We start from the raw sequence: 12,074 nt of genomic DNA, 5'->3' as shown, positions 1-12,074 counted from the left end.
GAATGGGAATGAGTGGGAAGCCCTGGGTGGGGGGAGAAGGTGCAGGAGTGGGCGTGAGGACGTTAGAGCAGGAAGGAGCTTTCCCCTGGCACTGGCCAGGGACCGCCTGCTGGTGGTTCTGGGGCCCTTGTGGTGGGTTCTCTTGGTCAGTGTGCAAAGGGGTCACGTGGGCTGCTTGTTTCCAAACTTCAGTTCCTGGGCTCACCTCCAGAGACTGAGCACAGGCAGGCCCCATGGTGGGGTCTGAGGGCTGTGGTGGTTCAGATCCTTGGGGGGCGACGATCTGGGGGCCGTGACGGGGGCTTGCCCTGCAGACACAGCCTTCCAGCCACTTAGAGAAATGCTGACTGAGGGGAATATGAGGAGCTGGTAGATAGCCTGGGGGTCTAACATCCAAGGTACCCACTGATGTCCTGCTCCTCGAGGGCACTCTTGAGAAACACTGCCAGCAAGTATTAGACCCCGAAGCTGCCTTTTTAGGTACACTGTCATTTTCCGGGTGAAGATGAGACCCAGAGAGGTCCTGGCTTTATCAAGGTCACACAGCGAATTAATGGCAGGACTCAGACTGCAACCAGGCGTCCTGGCTCCGCATTCAGTTTCCTCCTCACTCACACCTTTTCCTGAGGAGTGGGAGGTCAGCGAGGATGAAGAGGTGAGGCGAGTTAGTAACTAGAATTTAGGGAGCTGGACAAGTCCCATAACCCCAGCGGGCTCAGCAAGACAAAGATTTTTGTCCTAGTTGGAAATGGAATCAGAATTAGTTTAGGGGTAATCTTGGCTTTGAACTTAAACGGTCCAACAGTTCCTGTTAAAATCACTAACAGCGTTACTTCTCAGGGCACGATGTACCTACTTCCTGGACAAAAACATTCTAAGTGAGGCTTCATTTTTCACCCAGGGAGGATTCAGATTTCCCCCTGGTAAGTTAATGCTATTAGCTCTCGGCTGCTGTGAGGGGCTCCCCAGTGGGTGAAGGTGGGCGTGAGAGCAGGGGAGCTGCCCGCGGGGGCCCGGGACTGCGGCAGCGCGGGGCGGGCACTGCAGCCCCCGCCCTCCCGGCGCCCGCCCCGCGGCCGCTAGAGGAGGCTGTGCGGGCGCCGGGGCGCGGGCTTTTGTCAGCGCGCACGGGGAGGAGCGCGTATCCTCGCAGCCCCCGGCGGGAGATGGATTTAGTTCTGATGGCAGCGCTGTAAGCGAGGCGCTGGAAGGAAAACTTTGTCAAGGAGCAGCAGCCTCTGTTGACTGTGATCCCCACTGACCCGAAGAAGCAGCGAATGGCTGGGGGATTTCAGGCAGATGTGGGTAGAGAAACCCTTTCGGCCGCTCTGACCAGCGCGGGACTGCAGGAGGGGTAGGAAATATTGTCCTGCAGGTTAGCTGGGTGGATTTATTCAGCTGACTTAGAGGAGAATCCTACAGGGAAGACCAGAGATGGATGCGATGCCACGCAGGAGGTAAGACCCTTAGGCTTGCCTTGGTTTTGTTAACTTTCATGGAATTCCCGAGCGTTCCGGCATCCCTCCCCTTCCCAGAGCTGCTGGGTGCAGATAGAGGAGTGCCTTGTCTGATTTTGTTGGCATCTGCGCTGCAGCCCTTCCTAGTGGCAGGGTATGTATTTCACACCTACCGATTTCTGTTGGTGTAACATTGGAGGCTTTTTCGGAAATCAGGGCTGCCAGGCGCTGGTCTGCGCATGGGGGGCTGTGGGCCGGTTTGTCAGGAGAACGACGTCTGCCTGGTGGGGCTTTCCTCTGGGTTCCCTGCCTTCCCGCTTGGCCGCCGCCCTGGGCGCGCTCCCTTGGGGCCGGGTGGGCGTCCGCAGCGTGGTTGCAGCTGTTGGTGAGCAGGTGTGAGGTCTGCAGCCGCCAGCATTTTGTTAAAGGGAGCTGGCAGGTGACCTGGCCCGGGTGGGTTTGAATTTTTGTGCAACTCAACCACTTTGGAGGGAAGCAAAAAACCCCACGGTCCGTGAGGAGGTCTTGACAGTCTGTTCATCTCAGCTCCCATCTCCTTTCCTCGGTTTCCTTGCCTCCCTCCCCTCCTCCATCCAGGGAGGCAGCGGGGAGTCCAGGTCCACGTCTGCTGGTTTTGATATCCAGACCGCAGAGTACCTGGTGTTGGGGGTGGGGGCAGGAGGGGGATGGGAAGGGCAGGCAGCTTTAGGTGCTCAGCAGGCGCTCTGGTCTGGCCTACTGTCTTGCCTTTTTTCTTCTCGCCCCTAATCTCCATCCCCTAAAAATGAAAAATGCTCCAGCCCACACCCTATCCAATTCTTCCAAAAACTCTCATTTATCTACGACATGACTATTACCCATCTGTTTCTTTACACCCACTCCTCCCTCTTCTTGCAGTTTGTCGTCTAAGATTTAACTGACTCAAATGAGTCTAATAAATAAGAGAAACCAAATTTCAGTTTCATAAATGGACATCCTGTGTCTTCTGACTAACCCCTAAGGAGGGCTGGTCTGGCCTCCCAACAGAAGCAAATGCACTGGGGGTGCACTCAGCTCTTCTCAGGTTGGAGGATATGAAATGTTTAACTTGTGCAGCGTGAGGTGTTCTCATGATGGGATTTTGAAATTGTTTTAAGGGAAAGTATTTGGTTGACATTTGAAGTGATATAGATAAAGAAACTAATTGTGGAATTTCAGACTTGGAAGTATCTCTTCCCACTAGCATATAAATAATGAATACTAGAGATTTTTTAAAGGGGTGTAAGTTATTCGTTAATAGTTTTACTTTATGATGCCTTAACTTCGTTTTTGTAATGTGAGCAGACTCTTCTCAATGCCTGACCAGGATCTTGCCCAGCCCTCCTCACTGCCCCCAGTCTCCATTCCCCCTCCAAATAGGGCACAAGTAAAAGCAAAGTGTCTATTAGGATGTCTACATCTCTGGTCCAAAATCCATAAATCTACGTTGGTTCTTAGATACTAGGTTGCCTAGCTCTCTCAGAAAGGGCTTGTCACATACACAATACACACAAATGACTGAAATGACATACCACATGTAGTTTCTAGGCTTGGAGCAAATTTGCTGTAAGAGGGTGGCGGACTTGGCCCAGTGCTTAGGGCGTCCATCTACCACATGGGAGGTCCGCTGTTCAAACCCCAGGGCCTCCTTGACCCGTGTGGAGCTGGCCCATGCGCAGTGCTGAAGCAGGCAAAGAGTGCCCTGCCACGCAGGGGTGTCCCCCACGTAGGAGAGTCCCACGTGCAAGGAGTGCACCCCGGAAGGAGAGCCACCCAGCACGGAAGAAAGTACAGCCTGCCCAGGAATGGCGCCCCACACATGGAGAGCTGACACAACAAAAAGAAACACAGAAGCGAACAAAGAAGACGCAGCAAATAGACACAGAGAACACACAATGGGGGGAGGGGGAAATAAATATATCTTTTAAGAAAAATTTGCTGTAAGAATTACTGTAGTACTGGAACTAGCAAACCTCAACTATTCTTTTTTTTTTTTGTAAAGATTTTATTTTTTATTTCTTTCTCTCCCCTTCCCCCCACCTCCCCCGAGTTGTCTGCTTTCTGTGTCCATTCCCTGTGTGTTCTTCTGTGACCACTTCTATCGTTACCATCGCCACCGCGAGTTTGTGTTCCTTTTTGTTGTGTCATCCTGCTGTGTCAGCTCTCCATGTGTGCGGCGCCATTCTTGGGCAGGCTGTGCTTTGTTTTGCACTGGGCGGCTCTCCTTACGGGGTGCACTCCGTGTGCATGGGGGTCCCCTACGCGAAGGGCATCCCTGTGTGGCACGGCACTCCTGTGGGCATCAGCACTGCGTGTGTGCCAGCTCACCACACGGGTCAGGAGGCCTGGGTTTGAACCTTGGACCTCCTGTGTGGTAGTTGGATGCCCTATCCATTGGGCCAAATCCACTTCCCCTTCTCGACTCCTAGACCCAGGTTTTTTGTTTTGTTTTTTTTTAAGCAGTATATGCTTTTGCTTTCCAGAATTATTTTTGATATATTTATGTTTCATAACCATATTATCAGCTACTATTTAGACTGAGTTTTATATGGGCTACAGCATTCAATCCATATCCGATGCTTAATCTTATTATTATTATTTTTTTTACTAATTCCTTGATTAATTGCATTTTTTTTTCAGGAGAAGCCGGACATTTTCTTAGTTCTTGCATGTGTAAAAACTTTATATTATTCTCACACAGTAATACCATTATCTTGAGACATATAATTCTTCATCTAAACCTTTGCATCTGCAATTTTTTTTTTCCTCTTCTGGCATTTTGTATTACAGAAAAGAAGTTTGTTGGCAATATCTGTAAAATCAGTATACAAAAGTCCACAAAAGATTTTTCCCTTCTAATGCCTATTTTCTTTTAAAAATTTAAAAATGTATAGCATAATATACATAGAAAAATGCACAAAACATGTATAGCTCAGAGTATTACAAGGTGAAACACTAGACTACATTTTTGTCTTTTTTTGTGGTAACATGTAATATAAATTTTGCCATTTTAAGGCCATTTTTACTGCATTAAGTACATCATACATTTTTAGGTGTATAATTCAGTGGCATTAATTATATTTACAGTATCATACCCCCATATCTACCAACATTTCCAAAACCTTTTCATCAGCCCAAACAAATTCTTTACCCATTAAGTAGTAATTCCCATTGCCCCTTCCCCTCAGCTCCTGGTAACCTTTAATTAACTTTGTCTCTATGCATTCGCTTATTCCAGATATTTCATTTAAGTGGAACCATGCAATATCTGTCCTTTTGTGCCTGGCCTATTTCAGTGAGCGTAATGATTTCAAGGTTCATTCACGTTGTGGCATGTGGCAGCGCCACTACTTCTTATGGTTGAATAATAGCTTGTAGGGCTGGAGCTCGGGTCTCTGTTCATCTTTGGACACTGGCTCCCCCTGTTGGCTGTGGTGAATAATGCCGCTGTGAACATGGGCGTGCATGTAACTGAGTTCCTGTTTTCAAGTCTCCACCTGCCTGCCTTTTATGGTCATCATTTCCTTGCTTTTATAGTTTTGTGCTCTGTAGATCAGACTTGTTTCTTTGAAACTTCATGAAATTGGAATTGTAGTTTGTCTTGCTCAGGGTTATGACTTTAACTGCTCCATGATGACTACTTTTATCAAATTCATCATAAGCATTCGGAGCCCTTTGCTAGTTCCCTCAGCTCAGCTGGTCTGACTGTGGCTGATGCAACAGCACAGCTGAGGGAAAGAGGTTGTGCAGGACAGTGGCCAGTTTTAGACAAGCTTGAGGCGGGGATGGCTGGTAGAGAGCAGCTCCAGAGCAGACCAGGTCTCCTCCCTGCTTCTAGCCTGACCTCCCTCCCGCCAGAGTGGTCTTCCTGAAAAAAAATCTAATCTGTCCCTCCACTCCCCTACGGATAAAACTCCAGCTCCTCACCCACCTCTCCTGCGTTACTTCTTCCTTCATGCTCTGTCCTGGGCACAGACTGAGGCTCATTGTCCTTCCTGATGGTGTACAGCCAGCCTCCAGCCTACCTTGGGTTCCTTCTGCTGTCTCACGTGCTTTCTCCCCACTTTTTGTCCTCCAAATTGCTTCTTTTGGAAAACCAATAAAATAGAGAAACTTCTGGCAAACGTGTTTAAGACAAAAAAGAAAAAATCAATATTGGAAATGGCATGCAGAGTGAAGGGGAGCAGAGACTTGAAACTGTAACACCATGCATTATCATATCCTAGCATGTGTGAAAAGCTTGACAAAATGGCCAGCGTTCACTGAAAATATAAAGTGCCAATATTTACTCAAGAAATAGAATACTTTCCTGGGTGGGAAAATCCAATGTTGCAGTTGTCAATTCTCACAGTTTCTCTCATGTGGATGCTGCCCTCCTGATAACAAGAAGTGAGGCAAGTTTATTCCTACCTCTATATTCCTTTGGCAATTTTCTGTGGAATTTTGGAAGGGGTAGTTAAATGCTTGTGCTCAAATGTGAATCATCTTAAGGAAAAGTCAATAGAATTACATTTGTCACCGAAGTATTTTTCTTGAACAAGTGAGCTTATTAAACATTTTAAAAAACATTAATTTATTTAATGGGTATTTTTTTGTCTTTATTTATTTTTTTAATACTACATTAAAAAAATATGAGGTCCCCATATACCCCCACTGCCCTCACCCCACTCCTTCCCCCATAACAACAACCTCCTCCATCATCATGAGACATTCATTGCACTTGGTGAGTACATCTCTGAGCACCGCTGCACCTCATGGTCAATGGTCCACACCATAGCCCATTAAACTTTGAAATGCATGGCGACTTTATGAAGATAGAACTTCACTGAACAGCAGGCACGGTTTTCTGCCCATGTTACTTTATCGAGTATGAGTTCTGTCATGTTTGCTTTCTCTACACGGCAAGGAGCTCACATAACAATCTCTTGACCTTTACTCTTCAAAATCCATGGTGAAAAGACACAGGAAAAGTGAAGGCGGGTTCAGTTCTTTCTTCCTTTCCTTGTGTTAGATGGCAGAGCATCTGTACTGATTGTCCCAGTATTCCTTTATTTAGAATTTATTTTCCTTCCCGCTTACCACCACCTTTCTCTTAGATCCTTCCAACACCCTCATTTGTGTCCTAAATTAGCTCCATTTGTTACCACAAAAATGCAGTGTCCAGCTTAACCTGTTTCATGCTGTCCCTACTGTACTGTGAGTTTTCCTTTCTCTTATTGCTTAAAAGATGGCATTTTCTTCTCCTGTCCCCCAATTTTTATTTTTAAGTTGATGCATGTGCACAGTTCATCAATAGGACTGAACAATTCTAATGACAAATAACAATCACTGCCCCACCCCAATCCCTTATTTTTTTTTTAAAGATTTATTTTTATTTATTTAATTCCCCTCCCCTCCCCCGCTTGTCTGTTTTCTGTGTCTTTTTGCTGCGACTTGTTTCTTTGTCCACTTCTGTTGTTGTCAGCGGCACGGGAAGTGTGGGCGGCGCCATTCCTGGGCAGGCTGCACTTTCTTTCTCGCTGGGCGGCTCTCCTTACGGGGCGCACTCCTTGCACGTGGGGCTCCCCCACGCGGGGGACACCCCTGTGTGGGGCGGCACTCCTTGCGCACATCAGCACTGCGCATGGGCCAGCTCCACACGGGTCAAGGAGGCCCGGGGTTTGAACCATGGACCTCCCATATGGTAGACGGATGCCCTAACCACTGGGCCAAGTCCGTTTCCCCCAATCCCTTATTTACAGGCATCCTATTTTTGCTATGTTTTTCATTCTGCTATAGTTACCTCCATATCTCAAAATAATATGCAAATACTGCAGTTTCTGAGTTTAACTTTGATCCATCTCCTTGCCTGCTTGCTCCTTCCTGCTAGCTGTACATTTATTTCTTTTCCATCATCAGAGTTGAGAAGGTGTTCACTCTGTTTCATAAGCACGGCTGAGTTTCTGTGCTTTGTCTGTGGGTGATTCTAAAAGCTGAAAACAGTTCATTATCTGACTGGGTTGATACTGTTCACTGCCTGATAAATAACGCACTTGCTAGGATTTCATATCCTTCTCGGGGACTCCAGTCTCTCATTCCTTCAGTCACTAAGTGGAAAGCTTTACAGGGTGAAGTTCAAATGGGTTTTAGACGCGGGTGCCCTGAGTGACTGGCTAGAAGGGCTGTAGGCTGGGGCACCATCGTCAACCAAGCTGCTCTGGTTCTCCCCCTGCAGTGTGTGCTGCTTCTCTAGAGAAGACCACTCAGCCAGTGCCTAACTGTAGGCCCCTGGAGTGGGAGGGGGTGTGACGGGGGACTAGTCTGTTTCCTAGGAGACCTGAAGTTCCAGACATCTTCAGGGCTCTGCCAGACAGATCAACTGCCTCCTTGGCTCAGCATCCTTTGTCTGAAATCTAGACTGACGCTGCTCAAACATTGGTCACCAGCCTACCATCTGCTTTTCACCCTCCAGAAACATCTCCGTTAGTGATGATCCAATTCTTCATTGTTATCGCAGGATTATATATTTCTATTTCCTTATGACCAGTTTTGTGGGGTCTAGGGTCAGAAGACGTAAGGGATTGGTGGAATAGGCCTGCCATCTTGAATTGGAAGCCTGGGGCATTAATTTTTAATCGAGCCATGCGTAGCAATAAAACAGACCTTTGGCATGGCCATGATTTAAATTCAAGGCCTAGCAGAAGTTGACTTTTCTTTGTTATGAATGTCTTCCAATCACAGCAGTACCTGTCAAGTCAGCTCCAGCACGTTCTCTGATCTGGAATAGTCTAGACACTTGACATACCTTCTTCAACCTTCCACTCAAAGGTTAATGACATTTGATTACATAAAACTCTTAAGAAGTTCAATTATTTCTCTCCAGAGACTCCAGCAAAGTAGAAGGGGGCAAAGTAAAAATAAGTTTGGCTAGTCCTCTAAGAGGGAATAGGGTAAAAATGAGCAATGAGAAACTGAGAACTTTTCCTGGGAGCCTGGAAGGTAGCTGTTGCCCGAGTGCTATGGAAGATATTGGTCAGGGTTGCCAACACTTGATTTAGACCAGGAGACTAAGGAATTGTCTCAGTGAACTCACAAATGATGGGGAGCGGAAGCTGCCTGTTTTCACCTGGACTAGAAGGGATGTGTGTTCAGAAAGTAAGTCTGGAGTTTCTATGCATGAGAAACTTCGGTTGTCTCTGTTTCCATCTAAGTTGCCAAATTTTTCAACTTTAGCAATGATCACTAATACCAGAGATGGACTTTGGGATCCTGATATATTTATATATATATTTAAAACTCTGTTTAAGTTATAGACTGTCAAACTGTTGTTTTGAAGCTTGAATTTATACTTGGTTCTGAATTGAAGACATCAAGATGAAGGATGTCAAAGAATTAAAATCCTTTTAAAAAGTATTTATAGATGAAAATGAAATGTCTAGGATTTGTTTCAAAAAAATATTTTTTGGGGGAGTGATGAATTAGAGATGAATTATCATCTAAACTGGCACACTCCAACCAATCTGAAACTGGATGATTGGTACTTGGGGATTCATTATAGTATTCTTTCTAAATTTTCATAGGTTCAAAATTTTCCATAATTAAAAATTTTCCATAATTAAAGAAAATCCATGGAGCTGAAAAAAGTCAGTTTTGCATTGTCTGTGTCTTATTGAAACGGGAGACTTTCATCCTGAACCATGATGTTAAAAATTAACTTAAAACACAAAATGAAAATACCTAGAGAATATTGCTGAAGGACAAATCTATTTAGTCAGTTTATAATGGGACAAAAATCTATGGATCCTGCAAGTTCGACATGCAGGAAGTAGTAATTAACTTGACAATGTTATGAACCAGATCTTTAGCTCCAGTTTATGCAAAAGAGCTTTTTCTTTAGTGTTGCAAATTGGGTTCATATTTTGTTTATTTGAAAGATTTATTTCTTTCTCCCCGCTCCCTCCATTGTCTGCTCTCTGGGTCCATTAACTGTGGTTCTTCTGTGTCTGTTTGTATTCTCATTAGGTGGCTCCAGGAACCGATTGTGGAGCCTTCTGGAGTGGGAGAGAGGCGATTATTCTCTTGCACCACCTCAGCTCCCTGGTCTACTAAGTCTCTTAGTGTCTTTCCTCTGTGTCTCTTTTTGTTGCGTCATGTTGCTGCGTCAGCTTTCCACCTTGGCTGGCACTCCTGCACAGGCCAGCTCTCCATATGGGCCAGCTCACCACAAGGGCCAGCTTGCCTTCACTAGGAGGCCCTGGGTATCAAACCCTGGACCTCCTATATGGTAGATGGGAGCCCAATTGCGTGAGCCACTTCTGCGTCACATAGAGATTTATGCACAGGTGGATGTAAGCCCAGAAAAAGCATGTTATCGTTTTGTTCGTTCCTGGGGCAAAAAAATCCAGACTGCTTTTCTATTTGCTTACTTATGTAAGGCAAGCTTATTGAGATATATATACAGCACAATCCACTTTTTTTTAGATGTACAGTCTTATTGATTTTGACAAACTCAGTCATATGACCTCCACCAGTGTTAAGACATAGAACAGTTCCCCTGTGCCCCTTTGTTGTGGATCCTCTCCCTCCACCCCCAGCCCCTGGCAACCATCAGTCCCTATAGTTTCCTCTTCTCCAGAAAGGCATATAATGGAATCATACAGTGTTTGCTTTTGTGTCTGTCTGCTTTCACTGAGGACAATGCTTGAGATTCATCCAGATTACTATGGATGTTCTAAAATAACTATTGGATATACTACATATATACAATGGATCCATATGTATGGATTACGTATGGATACACTACAGTTTATTTAACCACTCATCACTGAAGGACATTTGGAGTTGTTTCCAGTGGTTGACAATTATCAATAGAGGTGCAGTATAAATTGGCATAAAGACTTGTGTGTGAGATTCCAGTTCCCTTGGATAAATACCTAGGAATGGGATTGCAGTGTGGTGTCTTTTGTGTATGTGTAACTTCACAAGGCACTGCCAAACTCTTTCCAGAATGTACCATTTTGTGTCACCATCAGCAATGTATGAGAATTCTAGTTGTTATTGTCTTTTAAAAATTAAATCACATTGGTGTGGAGCAGTATGTCATTTTTAATTTGCATTTCCCTATGCCAAATGATGCTGAGCATCTTTTCATGGGCTTCATTCCACAATATCTCTTCTTTAGTTGTCTGTTAGTGTTTTAAGTGGCAGCAGACAGGGGAAGGGTGTTTGTTTCCTTAGTCTGAGAATAGGAACAGGTGCAGCCCTGGAGGCCATCATGGGGGCGTGGAGGAGAGAGGCCAAAGGAAAGGCGATGTTCAGGGGATGAAGGCGGGAGCTGGGGGATCTGAGTCCTGCTCAGGCTGCTTCTGGGGTTCTTCTCTGGAGGATTCTGTAGTTTGAATAATGAGGGGGCTATTTCCTCAGGGAGAGAGGGAAGAGGGAGAGATGGAGGAAGGAAGGGAAATGAGCTATAATATTGATTCCTTTTTTTTTGCTTATTCTGATTTGTGAACTTTATACCTTTAGTTCAGTAAATTTTGTGCTGTTTTTTTTTTTTTTTTTTCTGTAAATTTTGGGCCAGGGATTGGACCTCAGACCTCACATGTGGGAAGCTGGTGGTCATCCACTGAGCCACATTGTCTCCCCCGAGTTGTTTTTTTTTCATTTGTGATGCTTGTTGTTTGTTTTTGTATCTTACAGGAGGCACTGGGAGCCCTAGGACCTCCCATGTGAGAGGCAGGGGCTCAAGGGCCTGAGCCACATCTGCTCCCACTGTAAATTTTTTTTCTTTTGAGGGATGGTTTTATTTATATATTTTAAAAAAATATTTTTATTGTCTTTTTTTAAATGGAGAAATAGATCACACAAAATGTTACATTAAAAAGCATGAGGTTCCCATATATCCCACTCCCCACCCCCCACTCCTGCTCCCCCCACGTCAACATCCCCCTTCATCAGTGAGGCACATTCATTGCATTTGGTGAACACACCCTGGAGTGCTGCCACAGCTCATGGACCATAGTTTACATTGTAGTTCACACTCTCCCCCAGTTCATCCAGTGGGTCATGGCAGGATAAACAGTGTCCTGCATCTTTCCCTGCAATATCATTCAGAACAACTTCAAGTCCCAAAAATGCCCCATATCACACTTCTTCCTGCCTCTCCCTGCCCTCAGCAACTCCCGTGGCCACCGTCTCCACATCAATGATACAATTTCTTCCATTGCTAGCGTCACTACAGTTCTATAGTAGAATACCTGCAAGTCCACTCTAATCCGATTCTTCCATCTTGTGGACCCTGGGATGGTGATGTCCATTCCACCTCCAAATCGAGAGGAGACTTAGATCCCACATGGCTGATGGATGTGATTCTCCTCCTTGCAGTTGTAGACACTCTCAGTTTCCTGGTGTTGTGGTTGACCATTCTCACCTCCCCATCAGCTGACCTAGGTGCATCCAATGAACTGGAGAGTAGCTGTTGCAACTCTGCTGAGGCTCAGGGCCCAGCTGGCACATGGACAGTTCAGAGATTCAAGTCTCCTGCATATACATAAACCCCAGCACCAGTCACAGGTTCAGTAAAAGTGACAAATGAGGCGTGTGTAGAGAGGACACATCTGA

General features: G+C 45.6%; 1 long non-coding RNA gene across 1 annotated transcript in view; it reads left to right on the top strand.

Annotated features, from left to right (window-relative positions):
• Positions 1 to 1,179: 1,179 nt before the first annotated feature.
• Positions 1,180 to 12,074, top strand: part of LOC131272996 (uncharacterized) — a 41,162-nt gene continuing 30,267 nt past the window's right edge. Inside the window, exon 1 of the long non-coding RNA XR_011646158.1 lies at positions 1,180 to 1,457. This is a non-coding gene — a long non-coding RNA (uncharacterized lncRNA). The remainder of the gene's footprint in view (positions 1,458 to 12,074) is intronic.

Source organism: Dasypus novemcinctus, chromosome 17 (genome assembly GCF_030445035.2).
Source record: "Dasypus novemcinctus isolate mDasNov1 chromosome 17, mDasNov1.1.hap2, whole genome shotgun sequence".
Lineage (NCBI taxonomy): Eukaryota > Metazoa > Chordata > Mammalia > Cingulata > Dasypodidae > Dasypus > Dasypus novemcinctus.
This window is presented reverse-complemented; position numbering and strand designations above follow the sequence as displayed.